This window comes from Vulpes lagopus, chromosome 4, assembly GCF_018345385.1.
Source record: "Vulpes lagopus strain Blue_001 chromosome 4, ASM1834538v1, whole genome shotgun sequence".
Lineage (NCBI taxonomy): Eukaryota > Metazoa > Chordata > Mammalia > Carnivora > Canidae > Vulpes > Vulpes lagopus.
This window is the reverse complement of record NC_054827.1, coordinates 79,459,615-79,483,847: the sequence shown is the minus strand read 5'-3', so window position 1 is coordinate 79,483,847 and position 24,233 is coordinate 79,459,615.

The following is a 24,233-nucleotide window of genomic DNA, read 5'->3' as shown; positions in this document are numbered from 1 at the left end:
GGGCGTGATCCTGGGATTGAGTATCACATTTGGCCCCCCTTTGGGGAGACTACTTCTGTCTCTGCCTCGCTCTCTGTGTCTCTCATGAATAAGTAAATAAAATATTTTTTTTAAAAAGAGATAGAAAGAGAGAGAGAGAGAGGCAGAGACCCAGGCAGAGGGAGAAGCAGGCTCCATGCAGGGAGCCTGACGCAGGACTTGATCCCGGGTCTCCAGGACAGCGCCCTGGGCCAAAGGCAGGCGCTAAACCACTGAGCCACCCAGGGATCCCCAGTAAATAATATCTAAAAAAAAAAACTATACTCTATCCTTTACACAATCTGAAATGTGTAGTTTGCATCAAATAGCAGAGGAAATATTAAAATTTACTTGAGTGAGAGTTTTGCTATTTAATTTGGTTGAAAACTTTTAATATTTTGAAAAGTTGACCTGTGTTTCTAATTTCCAATGCAATTTACTTAACTTTAAGCCAAATCAGTTTCTTTAACATAAGGAATGGTAAGTTTACTGAGTTTGAAAAATCGAGCTAGAATCTTCTTAAGGCCTTATTTATAAAGAATTTTGGAAAGGGGAACTTAGATATTGTTTCTCTTTATTAGGTGTGAAAATGAAAGAAAGTCTGACCCATGAAACTAGGGTAGTAGACATTAATGTAGAGTCAAGAAGCTTTCTGTGACCATTTGATCTAAAACACTGCCTGCTAACTCCACTCCCTCCTTGCTAGGTCACTCTCTAGGCCCTAACCCTATCTTTTTTTCTTCATTATACTTAACATTATCTGAATATACATAATTATTTGCTGAGTTGTTTATTAGTCACACCAAGATTGTAAGCTCCATGAAGGCAGAGAATTTGTCTTGTTCTCTGCTATATCCCAGGGCCTAACCCAGTACCTAACAAAAATTAGGTATTGTGGTAAATCTTTTTGAATAAACAAATCAATGAATTCATTCTTTCCCCACAGTGAGGCACCTTAAGTGGAGTAATAATTTATTTAGCTTTAAAATTTTTCCCTTCCTTTAATTAGCCATAAAGGTGCTTTTTAAAGTCTTACTATTTTATTGTTATGAAACATAAAGGTGTTTACTAAAGTTTTGCTTTGTGTACAGGGCTTCAATGGAGATCACAACCACTTTACAGACCAGGCCCATTCCATTTATTAGAATGTCTAATCTTTCCTCTTGTCTCATGTGCCATGTATTGCTGACTCAATTTTATGGATGGTAATAGTACTGATATACAGACATCTTATTAGTAACACACTTAATATACTTAAGTCATATACTTGGTAAATGACATAACTAGGATTTGACCTATCTGGCTGACCCCATGTGTCTCTCCATATTGATCTCTAGACACCAATTTACAAAGGACCAAATTAACAGATAAGCATGAATCTCGTTAACCTGTGAATTTCATTTAACAATACCTTATTGATAAATTGGCATGGAACAATCTTGAAAAATTAACACTGTAGCTAATACCTGTATTTTTGCTTGTAATAAATAATAGCAAATGCACACGTGCTATCAGTTTTAAGTAGGAATTTTAAACATATTTTGTGTTTTTATAATGGCAAATTCATTAGTTCATACCCTGGATAAGCATAATTCCAATAGACTTTGCAAGTTAATTATAAGTCTACAAAAAAATGTAAGAGTAGAAAACTGCTTGTTCACTCTATTAGGAACATACACTATGGCACTAAGATGGAGATTGTTAATTGATTTATTCCTAAGTAGTTAGGAATAATAGAAGGAAATATAGATATTCAAATTACAGAATTCTTTAGCAGATATTCCAAGATATCATATTTTCAAGAAAGACATAATTATAAATCTAGATACCTGTCTTTTCCTACCTCAGGTAGGAGACTCCCTATAGTTACTATTATTATAGTTATTCTGCAGGAATAGAGAGGAAGCAAAGCAGCTCATTCTCAAGCCTGCAAATTGCTTGTAGAAATCAATTGACCACTTGCTAACATAGTAATATGTAAAAATAATGATTTTTGCTCAGCTACAGTATACCGACCACATATACTCTACTCTTGATTCAACTGTGTAGCAGATAAGTGGTTGCATTAGAACTGATCTGGTTCCCAGTCCCATAGATGGGACCAGTTGAATCTAAATTAGGATAGTTCCATCTCCCTTGACATGGTGATTGCTTCTGGAAATCTTGGCTAAAGTCAATTAGCAGATGACTTTCTCACTGCCACAAATATTGATTTGAGATGGGCCAAGGACCTAAGCCAGTCCAATAATCAAAAAGAAAAAACCCAACCCCAAAAGACCCCTCAAGTTGTGGGGGTTACTATCTCTCTCTCCTATGTATTAACCAGAAATCCTGTGATGCAAAAAGGGTGGCAGCTATCTCCCTGCCAATCAGGAGGGACAGCCTAGTTAAAAAGCTCAGCAGATAGAAATCCCAAAGAAGCAGATCTGCCCCAGTGAAACTCTTTGTAGCTCTTCACACCTTACTTGTATGATACTCATTACTTTGGCTGTTTTTAGCTGGTATTCCAAAATGAAATGATCTCTAACTCCACTTCCTCCCTCGGCCTCCTCAACTAATCAGGTACCCTAAGCCTTATGATTCTTTCTCCTTGATAGTTAGCTGTTCCTACTGGCTTAATTTGGATCCTTCTCTTTTCTTATCTGCACTAGCTTGCAGATAGGAAATAAGTCTCTCTTATTCTAATTTTCTTAATAATTTAAAGGTTTTTTTTTTTTTTTTTTTTTAAGATTCCTACTGCTTCCAGGGTAATGCTTAAATTCTTCACAAGTCATCAGGAAAATTTGGCTTCCTTCTACTTTTAAAATTCATCCTGAATTCTAACATAAGGTGATCTGGTTGTCTGAATGTAATATATATTTTATTTTTTTTGGGCCTTTGTTTCTTTATCTTCTGGAATACTTTGACCCCCTACAATCAGACAACTTAGCTAAAATACCATCTCTTTGGTAAAGAGTTTCCTAATTTCTTTTCTTTTACTTCCTGCATGATAAGTTGCTTGTTCCTCAGTGTTCTTTATACACTGAGCACTTTATACACACACTCATCAATACTTTCCACAATGTGTTGTAATGATTTGTTTATAGTTTGATCTCTCTTTGAGACTGTGACTCACTGGGGGCCAGGTCTGGATGAAAACATTGTTTTCCTCCCAACTCAGCCTAAGGCTCTAACACAGTACACGTTTAATAATGTTTACTGATTATGTGAATAAAGGACTGAATTAGTCTCCATGGTTATTATCTCAAAACAAATTGTCAGAATACACATCCACATGTACTGTCCTAAAAATGAAAACAATTAAAAAGAATATGGCACCTAATCTTTCATATTTTACAGGTTATTCTTCATGGACTTTAAAGCAACAGTACGCAGGATTATTGCTTATTAAGATCTCCTGAATTTAGGTTTATTTTAAAAATTTTAATTTTCATCTTTTTTTTTTCCCAGAAAGATTTCTCTTAGTTCAAACTGAAGCAGAGCCAAAAGACAAGAGGAGGTTTAAGCTCTACTTGTCTGTATTTACTTGGTCTAAAATAGCACTGGACTTTTGTTATATGAGGTTTTCATATGATTTGAGAAAAAAAAAAGTTTTAACCTGCTGCTTTGTTTGAACAGTGATGGCAAAAACTAAAAATAACATAGGATTCCAAATGTGTGTATGGAAATTAAAACACAATTTTGGGCAACTGCTGTAAAAACTTCCACTCTCTTTATACACCTTTAGACTTAGCTGGAGCCAGATCTGCCCACAAAGGAGACGTTTAACTGATAGGTCCTCTTTATGAAAGGCCTTTTCCAGGGGCCACATCTTGGGGGGTTTGGGTAAGGGAAGTGTGTGGTTCTGTCTAAATTTCATTCAGGACTTCTCTCCCCATCTGACCCTGGAAATTGCTGCAATTTTAGCTTCCTGTGGTAGGCAGTAAAAAAAAAAAAAAAACAAAAACCTAAATCAGAAATGGTAGAAAGACACTTAACCAAGTACAGGGAGTATCTAAGCTTCCTGTGCTACTGCTGACTATCTATTCATGAGCAACAAAACACACTTCTGACTTGTACTAGGCATCAACCGTAGTACTTCAAACTTCTCTGTGGATGAGTCTTGAAAATATCTTACTGTTGGAGAGAACCATTTTTGTAGTTCATTTTTAAAAATAAGAGGGGGGAAAAGTACATTTATTTGTAGGACACTATTCAGAAAACATCTCTCTTAAGGAGGTATCTGAAATAAGGGGTTGTAGAACAACGGTGTGAATGGGAGGTACAGGGTGAGTGAAGCCATTTGAATAGGTTGCCATAAAAAGAAAGGTCACAAGGATTCAGCCAACTAAGTAGGCCTGAACTAAGAATACCACAGAACTGCCTGTTGGACTAAGATGGCTTTGATGGAAAATGACAAATGAGATTGGCAGGGGCATCTGAACCCTTGCAGCTGTTTCATTTCATGCATTCTTCTCCAGGATGGCTACTGCATGGATTTAAGAAGCTGCAGACAACAGTCATTTAAGGAAATGGACACCATGGCGAAATCATCTTAGAATGCAATCTGGAGTAGAGGTAGTATGACCAGAATATGCAGATCCCAGCCAGTCACCCGCTTAGTCCCTATTCTCTGTACCGGTTTTCCCTAACACCCTTTACAGCTCTTTTTACCCCTTACTTGCATCTAAAGGTAGTTTCCTAAATCCAGGTTATTTAAATGTCTTACCTGATGAAAATCCTATATTGACAAAAACAATAGGTGCTGGAATCAAAATGTTTTTAATCACGGCTCTGCCCTTTTCTGCCTTTGTGGCTGTGGGCAAGTTCTTTGAGGCTCTCATTCCTCATCTGTAAGATGGGGATGAAAATAATAATGTATAATTTATAGAATTATTATGAGACCTACTAGGCAACATAGGTAAATGACTAAGCTCACTTTGAAATCTTAATTATGGCAAGTAATGTTGGCTTTCAGACTTTATTTAGCAGTTAGACCTTTTAACTCAAAGATAATCTTATATTGTGACAATGCATCACATATACATACAACACACACATACACATATAGGCATACACGTGTAGACATACATATTCATATATACCAGTTAAAAGCAGTATGTTCTAAGCTGTGATTATATATAGGAGAGTATATTACTATACTATATATTTAATAATTTCATATTATTTTGAAGTCAAACAATGACAAAAGTAAGCTTGCTATGATAAAAATGAAAATTGGATAAAAATAGTAACTGTAGCAAACAGGTATTGGAGAAGTGCTAGTGAAGTGAGGATCAAGATTCCAGTCCAGCCAGTGTGACGCTAGAGCTTTTGTTTTCAGGATCCCATTGCCCCTGCAGCCACACTGATATTTTGTATTATTTTTCATAAAACTCCTGAAGACGGTTTAACTATATTAATGTATAAAATTTAAAGGAGATTGTTAGGGTACTTCCTTTGCAACATTAAACCACTAAAATCCCTAATGACTTTTTATCTCCTTTAAATGGTAAAGTTCAGTTTGCATGAATTGGTGTATGGGTTTCCTAGCCATTCATGAACTCATTAGTTTATCCAACGAGGACATAATTTTCAAATATAGCTTGAAATATAATTTTAATGTAGCTATTAAATTGCTTGTTAAATATGTCTAAAGGTAAAGCTATAATTTTATTGCTAGCATTCTATATGAATTTTTAGCATAGTAATATGGTGACTCTTCATTACTTAGTTGATCTTATAAGCTCATTTGAGAGATGTTTAGCTAATGGGCTAATGGTCAGGAAAATTTAGTGATCTCTTACTTTCTGTAATGTATTTAAAACACCACTTGACCATGGGGTAGACAGTAAGCTTCTGTAGTAAAAACTAAAGTTTAGAATTCAGTGCCCAAATCATTACACATAGGAAAGTTTACCTTAATTTACATTTTTTATGACAAGATTATACAGTGTCTTGTAAGATACTGGCAATTATATAATTAAAATGAAGATAATGTGCATCCTCTATATGTAAGTCACTGGAAGACGGAATGCATCTCAGTTTATAAAAATGTGTTTTTTCCTTAGATATCTACTGGCCTTAGTGTATCAGGAATATCTGTCTATGCATCTACTTAGGCATGTTTTTTTTTTTAATCTGTCATCTATCTCTTAACTCTAGTTCTGTATCTTTTAGCCCTGATTTATGCACTCTTGACTATCTTCAATTATTTTATATAATCTTTTTCTTGTTCAGTTATACATTTCCACAAAATTAGCTTTTGTTTCCCACCACTTCCTCATTCTCAGTGACCCCTGAATGCTTGTTATAAGTGATTCTCAAAATGGAATACCCATAAGAATCATCCAAGGAACTTTTAAAACATGTAGATGTCCAGATCCCATCTGCTGAGGTTCTAACTACAGGGTTGGGCTGAAGCACCAGAATCTATATTTTTCAAATGTGTCCCATTGATTCTGATGCAGGTGGCCTTTGGAGTTCACTTTGGAGCAATTCTGCTGGAGTGAATTTGTGAAAAAGGCCTAAAAAGGTAGTTTGCCATATTGAAGACATGGATATGTTGATTTTCCAACACTAGAAAATATTGAAAGACTGTGATTTTGGACCTTACAAACAAAGAGTGGTTTTTAATAGGGGTCAACTTGCTTCTAATTCATGTAACTTGTAAAATGGAGAAGGGCAGAAAAAAGCTGATTTTGATTGTGAGGTTGTTTGCTGTAAATTAGTTATAAATGTAAATGTTGTGCCTTTTTATCCAAAGAGACATAAAACGATTGGATGGTGGCCTAGTTTTGTTTCTGTGTTTGGGTATAATTTTTCTCTCCTCTTTATCTTTATCGTTTTTCTCTGTGCTCTCCAGAATATTATAGATAGTGAATAGAGAGATATTACCCCATAAAGGGAAAAATATATATGGATGAATAACAACTAGTTATAATTCAGTGAGTCTGTCTGGATTCTATATTATATAAAGCATTAACTTCATTAGGCTTTCAAAATTGGTATAAATTTAGATATACAATTTTCTTGAGATCAGTTACACACATACATATTTATCTTAAATGTTCCTTTGATTTGAAATCCTTTCTTATTTTTTTCCACATATTGTTTTGTAGATTTAAATATCTACAATTCTGATAAGGAAGAGTATATCTATATCTTTATCTTTATCTTATATGTATATACAACACTGCTCAGGTGAGGGCAAACTAAGATCACTGAAACACATTTTTCAAATACCTATATTTTGATGGACCATGGGCAGAAAGATTCATTTAGAATTAAGATAAAGCCAAAGACTCTGTAACTGTAAAAATAAAAATATGTTTATTCTAAATAGAAAATATTCATATATTATGCCTATTTTTTAGACCGTTTTATTGCAGGTTGCTTTGCTGTAGGTCAGTGAAATGATGAGGAAAAATTTGGAAATTTATAAATTAGATGAGATTCTAGTTAATACACATCCAACAATCATTTCTCTTCTAATGATTTTTAAAATTGGACTGTACGTTCTGTTCTCTTAAATAACAGAGAAAATGTTTAATAATATTGAAATCAAACTTACTAGGCTGAGTTCATATTAGAAGCATTTCTCTTGCCATAATTTAGCTTAAATTATTTTTATAGAGACTGGATTTTCTTCACAACCACAATGCCTTTTTTAAAAATATTGCCTTTTGGCTTTTATTCTGAGGCAGGCTCTTTTTAATTTAAACATGATCTGTTGTATTTACTTTGAATGCCAATATATTGTGTATTACCCACCAAGTGACTCTTTCTTTCTGCTATTCAGAATTAAATAAACCAAGACGCAACACATGTCTTAAAACCACAATAGTTTATTTATAAGAAGAAAGACAGCCCATCAAACTTTCCACAGGAATTTAAAAAATCCATTGGGGACTCAAAGCCTTTACTTTCTTTCCATTCATATAATTTTGGTTTTGGCTTAACACTTAGCACAATATTCACTTCAAAAGAATATCCCTTGCATTTAAAGTAAACAATCATTGTTCTACACAGACTTTTAATTTTTCCCCTTCTGCCCTTTGCCACTTTTCTTCTCTTTCCAATTCTTTGCTAGCATTACATCCAGAGTATGCCAGATATAAAATCCCTTTTTAGTTTATATTTTGATAGGGAGACTAACTCATGAAAGATCAAATTGTTACATTTTGTTTCATTTCCAATTACTTTTGGCATATATAGTTTCTTAACATTTTAAAATGATACTTTGATTATAGGGGATGAGATAGGATGAAATAACTGCAATTAGAAATAGAGTCTCGCTTTAGAAAGGAAAATTCAGTTTGAATATGATGCAAGGCAATGAGGTTTCGTTTTGGGTTCAAATTCTTTGGTTCTTGGTAAGCCAAAGCATATGATCTCGGGTGGCCTCAGTCTTATCCAAAGTAGATCTCATCAAATAACTTCAAATCTCACTGTGAGAGACATAACCATGTCTAATGGTGTCTCATCTCACTAATGACCAAGTGCGATTCAAGAGCAAATATTCATAAATTGTCAAGTCCTAGCTCTTGCTGTGTTCTCTAAAAAACAGGTTCACAAATTATGGATCTACCTGTGCTTTGATCACTCACAATGTCTGGAATATGTAAAGGTTCTCTCTTTTTCAGGCCCATTGGAGTCATAAACAATTGAAAATTCACTTCAATTTCACAGTTACACTGGAAATCCTGAAATCTTGCACTTCATCTTGAGAAGTCATACTCAGCCAACACAATATATGTGATATATATAACATCTTTCACCAAAACACAAGGACTTGCCAAATGAGCAAAGAGTTTGCTTTTATGATGAAAGTGTAAAAAGTCATGATTTTGCTTCCAAAAAAAACCTTATTGACTATTGTGGAAGGTAGTGTGCTAAGTGCGAGACAATATACATCTTGGCCCTTAGGCAGTTCACAGCTTGGCAGCTCTTCTCCTCCTCTGCAGGTAATAACCCAAGTCAATGGAACATATACAGGTGCTTCTTAACATTCTATTCTCAAAGGACTTCTGCAAACAGAATATTATTTCCATTGAAATATGTAATTTATAAATCTATATAATATAGAATATAATTATATAAATGCATACCTTGCCACATTAAATATAAGTTTTAGTGTCATCTATATCTATATCTATATCATCTATATCTATATCTATATCTATCTATATTTATATATCCATGCATGCATTTGCAGTGTGGAAGTCCTGTATATATGGGACTTAATATTTTCCCAATGTGTTCTAACACTTATGGACTGGTCTTGCTCTCTTGCTCTCATTTGATCTCTCTGAAGTCATGATTATAATGCAATAAAAGAGATGTGAATAACCCAGATACCACTGAAATAATTGGAGTTGGTACATAAAGAATTCACAGGGCACAGGAAGAAAAAGACTTCTTTGTGGCAGCTACTATATTTCCTATGACCTCGCTTTCTACTGTTTGTGCCTGCTACCAACATCGTTTGTGTTTCTTGGGAAATCCAGTATGTTATACCCAGTTTTCAGTCATGTGGTAAAGTTCATGACTTAACCAACTGAGCCACCCAGGCATCCAAAGTATGATGACTCTAACTCCCTAATAGGGTTCTGTCAAGGATTAAATGAGTTAATGCAAATAAAGCACCAGCAAAATACTGATGGAGCATATTGCTCAAGTTTGAGCCTGTGAGCGGGGAATGTTGTATGTATCCTTAGGAGAATCATATAGTGAGATTTTGGTCTCTATTATTATAAAACTCATTTTGAGGGGTGAAGGAATGATTATTTGCTCTAGCTTGTTCAGTAGATTCTAAGCTTCCTAAAGGTAGAAATTGAGTCTTTTATTTTTAGCAACTATCAGACTTTTATGAATATGGTTTATGTTCAGTAAATACTTATAAGCATATATCCCCTTCCTTATGAATCTCTTTTATATTGGCAAAATAAGTATGAAGGAGTCTTATAATTAGTGGTTGAAAAATAATTACTGGCTTAAATGTGTGGCCCCTAGTAAATAAACATGATTTCTCCACAGTCATGCTTTCCTAATCCTCTTACCAATATGCCCCCTTTAAAAAACACATTTAAAATTTTATTCCATTACTTTGATACCTGTGAAACTATAATCTTAAAGGGGAAATTGAATATCAAGTAGATTTACCTATGAATTTACTGAAGGTTTCATTGGATCTTACACATAGAATTAGATCCATTTAATGATTCATGGATGTTATAAATCTTCAGCATATATGTGTATTCCTTTCTTCTCTTTCTCTCAGTTTCACCAAAGACCTGGGAATGCTGGGTAATCTCATGTTCTTCATGTTACCATACATATGGTATACCACTGCATCTATTGCTTCCATATGATTCTTCCAAGAAATTGATGCAATAAAAAATTCTCCTTTACCAGAAGGCAGCAATTCAGTTCATCCAAGAGAACATTAAAAAATGGGCTTTTCTGAAAACTCCTGCTGAACATAAGGGGCAGTAAATTTCAGCAAGTGAGGAGAGAAAGCAGAGAGTGTTTGAAGGCAACACCAAGCGTGGAATAATGAAGAAATGTAGATTGGAGAGGGAGGTTTGACAATGAGGATGAGAGAGTTTCAAATTCTTATATCAAATGTTACCAAACTTTTTCAGAAAACTCCAGCTAGCAACCATTTTAGCTTTTGTTGGTCATTTGGTTTCTGAAGCAACAACTCAACTGTACCATTTAGCAAAAGCAGCCATAGACTATGTAAACAAATGAATGTGGCTCTGTTCCAATAACACTTTATTTACAAAACTTATGGAAGGCAGAGGGTCAAACTTGGCCTTTGGGTCACAGTTTGCCGACTCCTGTTACACAAGACGAAATTGCCTCCATACTTTAATGTATTTATGAAAATATAATGAGCACCTGAATATTTGCTCAGTACTGTGATTTTTTTTTTTTTTAAATTCTAGTTGCTTTTGTAGAAGGCAGCATGCCTACCACCGTAGGGAAGATTTCAGCTTTTGTTTGACTTTCCACTTGGCCCACAGTTATATGTCATCTTTTGTTTCCATCCATGGTTGTCTATTTTCCTCATGCTAAGCATTTTCAGACAACAGCTAGTCTGTATTATCTCATGTATGGATTTGAACCTTAGATGGATCTTGAGACAGTGAACTTCATATCTGATGAGCTCTTTGGAAAAGTTGGACCTAACAAAGTGAGGAGAGACAGAACAGATGGTGTTATTGTGAAAAAAGCATACTTCTCATATGTGAGTTGGATTTCCTTCCTCTCCACCTGCATAGCTGCTAGCAGAAGACCAAGACTGCATGTCCTATAAGATAGGTAGAGGCTAAAAGTGGGTTCTAAATTGGAATACCCAGGACTCTGTATTACTCGTTATGATTATTATGATTATTTTTCTTTCTCTTTGGCGTGGTCTTCATTAATCATAATGAAATAAGATTTTTCATACCTTTCTGAGATACTTTAATTTGCCTTAGACTCCATAGCATCCCACATGTGACCCAGAAATAGGTGATCAACAAATGTTTGTTGAAATAATTAACACAGTTGTTATTTTACAAGGCCTCTAAGGTTTGCTATTGCCTCTTACATGTAACTAGTGTAATGCCATGATATTAGATATGAATTTTACTTTTTAAAAAAATAAATCTTCAACATATTCATTGCACTGTTTTGTTCCTCTGACTGGAGAGGTAGAGGCAAATTGCATGGGGGATGTTTTTTATTACATCTGTAGAAAATATACAAGTACTCAAGACTTTAATTTTTCCACAGAATTATAAATCACAATTTGCCTCTTTGAACTAGCTATTGGCACTCCTGCAAACTTCTTAGACAATATGACAATTCTTTAAAAGTCAAAAATATCTATTTTTATTCATGTAATACATGGTTAAGTATTATGTATATTTTTGTTCTTTTTCAGCCTACTACTGTTTATGCATTAGATACTAGTATTGTTTCTATGATTAGATGCTTCTCAGGCATTTGTCTTAAATTAAATTTCCATATGTTTAAGGCAGTGACTTACTAACGCAGAATTTTGGCATTTGCATGTATTTTATTCCATTGCAAAATTCTATAGCATCTGTAATTATTTAATGATCAAAACAGTTACTTGATCTTGTCAATATTGCTATTTCTAACTAACATATGAGAATGGAGATGTCCTTTTTTTCTCTTTCACATATTAATTATCACACTAAATTGAAAAACAGAATAAAAAAAGTTTTCATTCTCAAATAATTATTGCTTGTCATCCCAACCTGAGAAGCATTGAGCTAAGTGGAAAAGTGTTACTTTTCTAAAGATAAAAACTCAATTTACACTTACCATTTGGAATTCTTCTGATAAGAAACTCACCTGGAAATTAATACTAATTATAATTTCTAGGTCTCTAGCGAGAGAGGAAAATAGTCACAAGAGCTCTGGTCTACCAGGCCTGGTAACTGGATTTTAGGTGAAGCAATCTATGAATAGTGCCTGCTAAGGACCCTAGAACAGTTTCTGGAGGCTCAAGAATAAGAGTAACACTATATTGCATCCATCCTGAATTAACATCTTTCCACATTGTATTTTACACTGGTATAGAGATGAAGTCTTTTTTTTAAAAAAAGGTTTTATTTATTTATTTGAGAAAGAGAAAAAGAGATAGCAACAGAGATAGCAAGATAGCTGGAGCAGGGAGGAGAGGGAGAAGCAGGCTGCCTGCTGAGCCACATGGGGCTGGGGCTTGATCCCAGGGTCCTGGGATCATGACCTGAGCCTGAGCTGAAGGTAGACAATCAATTGAGCCACCCAGGTTCCCTGATGCTCTTTTTTTTCTTCATTTTTTGGGAAAGATTTTATTTATTTGAATGAGAGAGTACAAGAGAGAAAGCATACACAAATGGGGTGAATGGGGGCAGGGAGAGAGAGAAACAGGCTTCCTGCTGAGCAGGACCCTGGGCTGCTCCTCTGCGCTGAAGGCAGACACTTAACCAACTGAGCCACTCAGGTCCCCATGATGATGTCTTTTATTTTTTTCCTTTTCTCTCTCATTTTTTTGTATTGAATTATACTTGGTATACACTGTTATATTAGTTTCAGATGTACAATGCAATAATTCAATAATTCTATAGATTATTTGGTATTCCTCAAGATAAATGTACTCTTATCTCTTTTATTTCACCCATCCCTGACTCTCCTCCCCAGACAACCACCAATTTGTTCTCTGTATTTAAGGGTGTATTTTTATTTGTCTCTTTTTTTCTATTTATTCATTTGTTTTGCTTCCTAAATTCCACATGACTGAAAGAAATCATATAGTATTTGTCTTTCTCCATCTGACTTATTTCACTTGACATAATGCCCTCTAAGTCCATCCAGGTTTTTATAAATGGCCAGATCTCATTCTTTTTTATGACTGAATAATAGTCTACTGAACTCACTCACACACCACACACACACACAGACCGCCTACATCTTTATCCATGTATCTCTTGATAGACATTTGGGTTGCTTCCATATCTTGGCTATTGTAAATAATGCTGCAATCAAGATAGGGGTGCATATGTCTTTTCAATTTAGTGTTTTCATATTCTTTGAGAAATACCTAGTAGTGGAATTTACTAGATCATATGGTAATTGTATTTTTAATTTTTTGAGGAACCTCCATACTGTTTTCCCCAGTGACCACATAGATTGCATTCCTACCAACAGTGCATGAGAGTTCCTTTTTCTTCACATCTTTGTCAACACTTGTTTCTTTTGTTGTTGATTTTAGCCATCCTAACAGGTGTAAGGTGATATCTCATTGTGGTTTTGATTTATACTTCCCTGATGATTAGTGGTGTTGCGTATCTTTTCATATGTCTGTTGGCCATGTGTATGATTTCTTTAGAAAAATGTCTATTTAGGTTCTCCGCCCATTTTTAAATCCGATTGTTTATTATTTCAGTGTTGAGTTATATAAGTCCTTTTTATATTTTGGGTATTAACTTTTTATTGGATATATCATTTGCAAATATCTTCTCCCATTCTGTAGGCTGTCATTTTGTTTAGTTGGTGAAAGTTTCCTTCACTGTGAAAAAGCTTTTTATTTTGGTATAGTTCTAATAATTTAATTTTGCTTACCATTTGTTGAAAAGACTGTCTTTTCCCCATTGTATATTTTTGCTTCTTTTGCCCTCGATTAATTACTTGACCATTCATTAATGAACATTACCTAATTTACCATTAAGGGTAGGTTTATTTCTGGGCTCTCTATTTTATTCATTTGATCCATGAGCATGGAATATTGTTTCATTTGTTTGTGTCATCTTCAACTTCTCTCATCAGTGTTTTACAGTTTTTGAATACAGGTCTTTCACTTCCTTGGTTAAATTTATTCCTAGGTATTTTATTCTTTTTGGTGCAATTGTAAATGAGTTCTTAATTTCTCTTTCTTAATTTAATTTCTCTTTTTGCTACTTCAGTACTAGTGTACAGAAACGCAACAGATTCAGATTTCCATGTATGAATTTTTTTTATCTCTGACCTTATCAGTTCTAGTAGTTGTTTTGGAAAAGTCTTTAGGGTTGTGTATATGTTGTACCATGTCATCTGTAAATAGTGACAGTTTTACTTCTTTGTTACCAATTTGGATGCTTCCTTTCCCCCTCCCTTTTTTTTGTATTCAATTGCTGCAGCTAGGACTTCAGTACTATGGTGAATGAAAGTGGTGAGAATGGACATCCTTGTCTTCTTCTTCATCTTAGAGGAAAAGCTGTCAGTTTTCACCATTGAAGATGATGTTAGCTGTAGGTTTTTCTTTTTTTTTTTTATGATAGTCACACACACACAGAGAGAGAGAGAGAGAGGCAGAGACACAGGCAGAGGGAGAAGCAGGCTCCATGCACCGGGAACCTGACGTGGGATTCGATCCCAGGTCTCCAGGATCGTGCCCTGGGCCAAGGGCAGGCGCTAAACCGCCAAACCTACAGGGATCCCCTGTAGGTTTTTCATATATGGCCTTTATTATGTTCAGATATGTTCCCTCTAAACCTACTTTATTGAGAGTTTTTATCATGAATGGATGTACTTTGTCTAATGCTTTTACTGCATCTACTGAGATAATCATATGATTTTTATCCTTTCTTTTGTTGATGTGATGTTTCAAATTGATTGATTTGTGAATATTGAACCACCCTTGTGTCCCTGGAATAAATCCCACTTGATAGTGGTGAATGATTTTTTTAATGTATTGTTAGATTCCATTTGTTAATATTGAGGATTTTTGCATCTGTGTTCCTAGAGATATTGGCTTATAGTGATGATATCCATTATAATCAACAGTACTTCATATTAGATGACATACAATATTTAAGGATAATAGTTGGCATTTATTGAGAATCTGCTGTGTCTAAGCCACTGTATTTTATACAGGGTATCTTACATAACCTCATGAGATCTTTAAGATGAAAAAGCAGATATTTAGAGAGGTGGACAACTTACCTAAGTCACAAATCTGAATCTCTGACTGGCTACTCTAAGATTCTCTGCTACATTGCTGACATGGTAAAAGGGGAAAAGGGAAAATGGCTCTGTGGAGATAGGGGTGCCATTGAGAACCAATGAAAGGAAATGAAATTAGGCCTCAGGGAAAGATGGACCAGAAAGTAGAACTCTGTCAGGCTTTTTCTTAGATTTCTCTTTGTTGTGTCACTGCTCCCTGGACAAATGCTTTCTTCTTTTTTTCTGCAGGCTGGCTTTGTCTGTTGTGGCACAAGACTTAAATTTTCCCTTTACCCATCATCTAGCTCATTTAAAATAGCTTAGCATCCTCTAGGTATAGAAAAGGAAGGAGGGAGCCACCCTGTACTAAAGTAAGAGTTTCTCTACACTGCTGTTAATTGAAGAGTTTTCCAGAGAATGAGGAACTGTTAGATCATAGAATGGATAGACACTCTCAAAGTGTGCATACTCATTCAGTGTGGTGTGGACTCTCACAAAACGCACGGGAATATATGTAGTTGGGTCTTAATTTTGGAACAAGCCAGTATTCCTTTGGGTGCTGTCTTATGTACAGCTACCTTTTTAGTCCAAGTTTGTCCTATGGTTCATTTGGTGACTTGGATATGCATACATAGTATCTCACTATGTCTCTTAATATTCAGAGTAACATCTTCCAGTAAATAATATGGAATACAGTGCTGACTGTTTTGAGGAAGCAGAGGTCACTGTAAGTTAGGGAAGCATCATGGGTAATACGAAACTAAGAACTTAAACTAAGAACTTAAACTAAGTTCTCAAAGGTATATAGAATTTAGATGTGCAGAGAAGAGGAAGCCAGTTAAAGGTAAAGGGCAGTCTTATTTGCTGACAAATGGTGTAAAGAGGCTGAGGATATCCAGGAAAAATTGGTTGTATTTTATGGAAATTTGAGAATTGTTTGGAAGTTAGTTTGTACACTTGATCATAGCCAAAAGGCCAAGAAGTGATTGGAAGTTAGTTTATAACAGATTGTGTAGAACTGTGACAAAGATTGCATAGCTATTCAATAAATCCATTGATTTTTATGTGGCACATTTTTCAAGCTCTTTTTTTTTTCAAGCTCTTTTATAGATATCCTGGACATATGACTTATGGTGGCCAATGGAATGGACCAATACCCTCTATATAATACAATAACCCACTATATAATCCTCTACTTTCTGTCTTTCTCATTTGCTGACTTGATTTTGGACTCATGTTGAAAATCATAAAACCTCTGTTTGTCTTGCTTCTGAATGATTGCATGGAACAGAGGCCCTTCTTATGTGCAATTGGAATTTACATGAGTGAGAAATAAATTCCTATTGGGACAAGCCACTGGAAAGCTGTTACAGGAGGTAGCTAATACGAGAACCTAATGGTCCAGAATAAGGTGTTCAACCTTTATCTCATAAAAGTAAGAAGGCTTTTGAGTAAAAAGCCAGGAGGATGAAATAAATGTTTTAATAAGATCAGTGTGACAGAAGGAAGCAGGACAGCTAGAAGCAGGGAGAGATGATAGCCTGACTTACTAGATAGAAGGCAATTATTCCAAAAGCCAGACAAAAGAGAACCAAGGGGATCAAGCCACATGACGACAAAGGAAGAGAGTTCCATGCATTGGATTTCAAAGTTACCAAAAATCTCAATAATGCCAAGAGGCCAAGTCTTAAGAAAAAGCCAACAAATCTAATGGTGTAGAGACTAATGGTGATCTTTGAAATGCTCATGTGAATAGAATAATAAAAGTGGAAACTAGCATGCAGTGGCTTAAGAAGGAAATACATAGTATCAGTCAGAAAAAAATTAGGCAAGCAAGTTTGAAATAAAAGTTAAGTTTTGTAAGATTTCAAATCGAGTAATACCTCTGTACCTGTTAGATGGTTTTCAACAAGGGTTACAGTGTTGGACACTATAAAGCGTTCCCCTTTAGTCTCATTTTGCCTTCCTCCATGATAATGAACCCCAGTGAATCATGGGCCTCATTTTCCTGAGATGACCTTAGAATTCGCAACATCATGCTCTACGTACTAATCTCCAATTCATTTAGTTTGGCAGTACTTTTTTTTGCTAATTGTGTTTTCTCATAATCTTAGAAATTTTGCCCTTTTCAGGGTTGTAGAAGGGAGACTGAGGAGGAGTAATACAAATACTACTTAGCTATACATGACTGGGTTGTGTTAGAAATTTCTCAAACCCACAGCAGTGAAAATTTATCATAATTCTACATTCATTTCTTGTCTATCAAGCCATTTTCTTATATTGATTTTCTCCACAATTGGTATCATTATTTTTCCATTGTCTTTTAATATTATGCTTTAGGGTCACTCAGTTCTTTATGATTGTCACCACTATTATTTAATGATAACATTTACATAGAATCTTTTCCTCGAAGAATCCTTACACATGCCATACTTCATATAGTTCAGTAGATGAAAGGAAAACTATTTGAACTCCACTGTCAGAATTTCTTTTTTCTCTCAGGGTTTCTCTATCTGGGACTTAGTTTGAGCTGTGGGCTTTCTGCCAGCTGGAAGCTGGACTGATTTTTGTGAGTGGAGCCATAGCCCTTATATGTTAGTGTAGCATTACAGTGGTTTTCTGTTTCCCATTAGGCATTTAAGAAGAAGCACTCAAATGTGATCTGTGTTTTATAACATAAGTTCTGTATAACACTAGTAGCCCCAGGACCTGTTAATAGCAAGATGGCACAATTAAATGGCATTATTTTCGGAGGCATAGACCTGTGTGAAATTTTGACAGAGTTACCACCTTGATCCCTATTTAAAAGCTTATATACCAGGTGAGAAGGACATAGGCTGCCACTATTATCATCTATTAAAACTATAGTAACAATTATTTTTCACAAATTAATAGCTGGTCACTCAGTGGTAAAAAGGTGTAAGGATAAGATAGAAAACCCGAAAGTTCACCCAGCAAGAAGTGCTGTGACAAGAACATTATTAGGGCTCAATGCATATGTATACTTATTGCCTAAATTTTGATTGGGCTAAGAAATCAGAAAATTCTTAAATTAGGTGAGATGATGTTAAGATACTTAAAGTCTGGATAGGAGATGGAACATAGTATCTTTTTCTGTTTATAGGCATTCTTAGTTAAATTGACGAAGTGAGATAATAACTTTTATTGGATATTTATTATGCAACAGGCATTGTTTGTTTTGAATGTGTTATGTATTATCTGAGACTGTTTCACGCAAGAATCAATTCATCTTCGAGAAATTAAAACTTCTTAAAAAGAAAACATTTAAAAAATAATGTATACTGCTTAATAATATGCATAGAACTTAACTGATTACTATAAATTATCCTTAACTCCTTGGTCTAGTTCACTGACATCAATAGGCTCTTATGATTCTTCACTCAGTGTGTGTGTGAGTGTGTGTATTTTATACACTAAATGTCAGAGTTAAGGAAACAAAATTGTCTAAAGCAAAATTATCTTAATCAGAACTACATTACTAATTTCATCATCAAGAGAAATCTTATATGAGTTTTAGAGCTATTTTTTGATTCCATACAGATTTTTATTTGAAAGATAAACATTAAAAATATATTGATTCTGATGCTTCTTAGATGACTTTGTAGAAAGAATAGGTATACAGGATTTGTTCAATTATTTTTTGGAAGCCGATATTTTTGTCTCATGAAGAAAAGCAAAAATTCTGGATTTTCAATGAGCCATCTATTGTTTATCTTTTTAAATATTTTCGTTTTTAAGAATTGCAACACCTCTTATTTTCTGGTGCTCCATTTTATATAGATTTTTCTGCTGGAATTAGTAGAAATTATGCTCTTGTGGTATTTTGATGTGCATGGATGTGTTTTTCTGTTTTAGAAAGCATATATAAATTTGCTTAGTTAATTAAGACATTTTAGAAAATGATATTGGTTCCTGGAGGAGCTGGACTTTAAAATAGTGTTGAAGTGACATATTACCTTAAGAGAGTGACCTTTGTTTTAAACACATGTATTCTAAATGGGAGGTACTCTTGAGTGCACTGCTGAATTTCAAGTTTCTCTGCACTGTTTAAGAGGGCAGAGAGGGTCATTGCCTATCTCTAGTACCACTACCCCAATCCAAGCTAAAGAAGGACTTTTCTTTCTGGGAAATAGTATTTTTTCATTCTAATATGGTGCATATAAATGTGAATTCATCTACTGTTCTGGGAGTCAGATCTTCCAAAACGATTCTACATTATCCTAAAAGTATAATGAGCTCCCTCCTTGGGTGGATCAAGTATACCAAAGGTGGTTTGGGTAGTATCTTCCTAATTATGTTACAGTGCCTTTGGGAATTGGATATCATAGACCAGTGCTTCTCCGACTTTAATATCTATATGGATTACTGGGAGAACTTGTTAAAATGTCAGTTCTGATTCAGTTAAGTTTGGAGGTGAGACCTAAGATTCTGTATTTCTAGCAAGCTTCTAGGAGATGCTAATGCAACTGTTCCATTTTTCCTCTTTGAGTAGCAAGGCTTAGAAAATGATAATTGGGAAGAACTGCCTTATTTTGACTCTTGCTCATAGTGGTCATGTTCCGTGACTCTACACTTTCCACTGATTCTGGATTTTCAGTTTTTGGTAAACATCTGATGCTCCTAGTTAGGGCACTTGCACGTGTTCTCTAAAAACAAAAACAAAAACAAAAAACCACCACCAACAAAACTATGTCCCAGCTTGTCACCTAGCTTACACCCATAGCTGTATCTCACCTAAGCATCTTTTACTCAGGCAAAACATTCATTTTTTGTGTGTGGGCTAGGGATTAACATAGCACATCAATATCACCTTTAAAAATAATAATTTCACTTATATCGACTTGGGCAATGTTTGCTTTTTCCATTAAATGTTAAAATCCATGACATGGTAAGGTCCTTAACACCAGAGCTTTTATCTATTCTCAGAATGTCCTTTAGGCTTGGAAGCAAGGCCCTAACCTGAATGTAACTGAGAAACCTTTGGACTGCCTTCCTTGGAATTTACTAAGTTCCCCTTTAATATATGGCACTGGCTCAGACTCAAGCCCAGCCTGAAATGTACATGGATGGGCCCTGTCCCTGTTTCTCCCCTTTGGGTACCCTCTGGAGATATATCAGCCTAATTACACCTCAGTCAACCAGATGCTAGAGTAGCTATGAGATTTATATCTATAGGATCATCCTGAAACCCCAGGCCAGGCTGGTTCCTAACTGAGGACTGGCAAATGGAGCACTCCCACTGGCCAGAGTAAAATTTCTTTTGGAGGATTCGTGATTTGAGACCACTAGGGTAATGCTGACATAGCTGATTTGGAATGATTCAAATTGTTTATATAGATAGGAGCCTACAAAATTTTTACTTTTTAAGATTGTACTTATTTATTCATGAGAGACACACAGAGGCAGAGACATAGGGCAGAGGGAGAAGCAGGCTCCCTGTGGGGAGCTTGATCTGGGCCTCAATCTCTGGACCCTGGGATCACATCCTGAGCCAAAGGCAGATGCTCAACTGCTAAGTCACCCAGGTGTCCCCTGACAAAAAATTTTATTGGAATCCCAAAAACCTTAAGAGTGGCCCTGCTTATCTTAGTCATTGATAGGTGTTATGAGGTAATTCAAAATGAAATGAATATCCCATGTGTTTTTACAATCAAATGGGATCTAAATGCTACAAAAATGGAATGGAGACAAAAGGTAGCTCTCATCTTGATCTTGGGCTTTCAAGGTCTTCCTGGCCACCAGATGAGATAAGTGAAGTCATGATACAAGCCACAAATATGGGAGTCTCTTAGGATGCATTTGTCAGGTGGCACTTTCAATTTTGACCACAAAAGAGCCCAACCTCCTATTTCTCAGCATTTTCTTAACTCTTTTTCTGTTACACTGATACCACAATGTGTGCTCCATATGTGAAAGCAAAGTTAAATCAAAAGCTGCTTTTTCCCTCCAGAAGTCTGTACTTACTATATTGAGCTAAAACTGTGATATCAGAAGGTAAAACTACATGAGTAATACAGTCTGACATGCTGAATCATAACTGGGCACAACACAAATACATCGCTTCTGAAAATGACGCCTGAAAACATCATTCTTAACCACTAAACTATGCTACTAACATTACTTTGGAAATCCTTTCACTATTAATCTAACTTTAAACAGTCTGTTTTTCCTTTTCTAGCATAGCAGGATTAAAGGCCAAAAGAAGACTGGCGCGTTTGGAATCACCTTTATAACAAGGAGTTTGCTGAAAAACAAGGCATTTTAGTTGAAAGCCTCATACTTAAGGGCATATGACTGAGAGCCCATCAGCCTCGCAGTAGGTGCACCTAGATTCTGGAGGCAGGTGTGCCATTTGCTCTTGAAGCAACCTTGAATGGGCAAGGCAAGCCAATTTGCTGGGCCCCAGTTTCTTCACTTATAAGTTGAGGCTAGATTAAGTTATTGGAAGGCCTCTTCCTGTTCAAAATCTATGAGAAAAACTCCTTCAGATAATCATTGGCCCCTCTCAGCCAGTTAGGCTCAGCCTCAAGACTGTAGTCCTAGTGAAAAGGGAGCCAGGGTTGGGCAGCTGATTAAATAGAGCAGCTCTATGGAGCTTCTTCTCTCCATTAGGTATCTTTGCTTTGGATGGCACTGAATTAGGGCTTCTGATGAAATTGGTTGGACATAGATACTGGTTTAAATGTTGGAAAATCAAGTCATTTAACACTTCTGGTTATTTATTTGCTACCCATTTTATTCCTAGATACTGTACTATTTTAAAGATGAGGGGAGACCTCTGAGGCTTCTCTTCATCTTTCGTGCCCATTACTATCATCCCAGAGTGGGTCACCATCATCATTATCCTGGAATTCTGGTCATAGCTACCTGTTGTTGTCTTTGTGCTACTCTTGTTCTCCCCTCTCAAAAAAAAAAAAAAAAAAAAAAAAAAAAAAAAAAAAAAAAATTCATTCTCTAGACAGTAGTCAGGACTCTGCTACATCTTTTTGCCTCCTTTTGTTGTAATTGATATCTCTCCTTCTCTCTCCAGTTCTATATCCCAGGGCACTAACTTAAATTGATGGTGTCATTGATGGGCTTCCTTACCTTTTGGCTTCTATCGACTTTCGTCAATTGAGGAGGCACTGGTAAGAGATCAGTGGGGTTATTTATCACTTAGGTTATCTATCACCTAGGCTCTTTACTTTTCAGGGTACTGTCTGGCAGGGATAGTGAGCCTCTTCCGAAGGCTCATATCATATCATACAACCCTCTCTTTCAGTTTTGGCTACAGCTATAGCTCTAAGTTCTGGGGATTCCTTCCTTTCCTTGTCCTTTTGGTCCCAGGGGTGATAATGCATCCCCACTGTCTGTAACTTCAGAATACTTCAAACTCTCCTATTTCCCCCCCCTTAACCCTATTGTTATATTTACAAATAGTCCCTTTATTAAATAATCTTTAATTAAATCATCTGAGTGTGTCGTATACTTTCTGCCATGTCCTTGACTGATAGAGGAGAGAGATAATGCATATACTATAAAACTCACCATTTTGAAGCGTACAATTTGGTGGTTTTTAGTATATTCACAAGACTGTGCACCTATCATCAATTCCAGAACATTCTTATCACCCTAAAAAGAAATCTTGTAGCCACTAGTAGGTACTCTTCATTTCTTCCTACCCTTACTTTCTGGCAACTACTAACCTACTTTCTATATCTATTCTGGATAGGTCATACACATGCAATCATAGAATATGTGATTTCTTTGTCTGATTTATTTCACTAAGCATAACATTTTAGGGGTCATCCATGTTGTAGCATGTATCAGTGCTTCATTCTTTTTTATGACCTAATGGTATTCCATTTTATGGATATACCACTTTGTTTACTATTCATTGCTTTATTGATATTTAAGTTGGTTCCACTTGGACTATTATGAATAATGCTCTATGAATATTCATGTATCAGTTTTTGTATGAACATAAACTTTCAGTTCTCTTGGGTATATACCTAAAAGTGGAATTGTTGGATCATGTGGTAACTCTATGTTTAACTTTCTGGGAAACTATCAAACTGTTTTCTACAGTAGCTAAACCATTTTATATTCTGCTAGCAATGTGTGAAGATTATAATTTCTCCACATCATTGTCAACACTCATTGTTTTTGTTTTTGTTTTTTAAATTATTTTTAATTAATTTCAGCACCCAACATGGTGCTTGAACTCACAATCCCAAGATCAAGAGTCACATGATCTATTCCCAGTGCCAGGCAGGCACCTCTGTTCTCCTTTAAAAAAATTATTATGAAAACATTATTACTGGTATCCTAGGGTTTAAGATTTTATTTATTCATGAGAGACAGAGAGAGAGAGGCAGAGACACAGGCAGAGGGAGAAGCAGGCTCCCCTCGGGGAGCCCAATGTGGGACTGGATCCTGGGACTCGAGGATCACACCCTGAGCTGAAGGCAGTTTCTCAACCACTGAGCCACACAGGTGTCCCTATCCTAGTTTTTAAACTGGTAGCTTACTGAGGTTTTGATTTACATTTCCCTAATAATATCATTTTACTTAATGTTGAGTTTCTCTACATGTGCTTATTAGCCATTTGTATAACTTTTTGGGAGAAACAGCTATCCAAATCTATGACTATTTTTAATTGGGTTATTTATCTTTTTATTGTTTAACTGTAGGAATTATCTTCTGTTTTTTTTATCTTCTTATTGTTAAATTGCAGATATTTTTTTCCCATT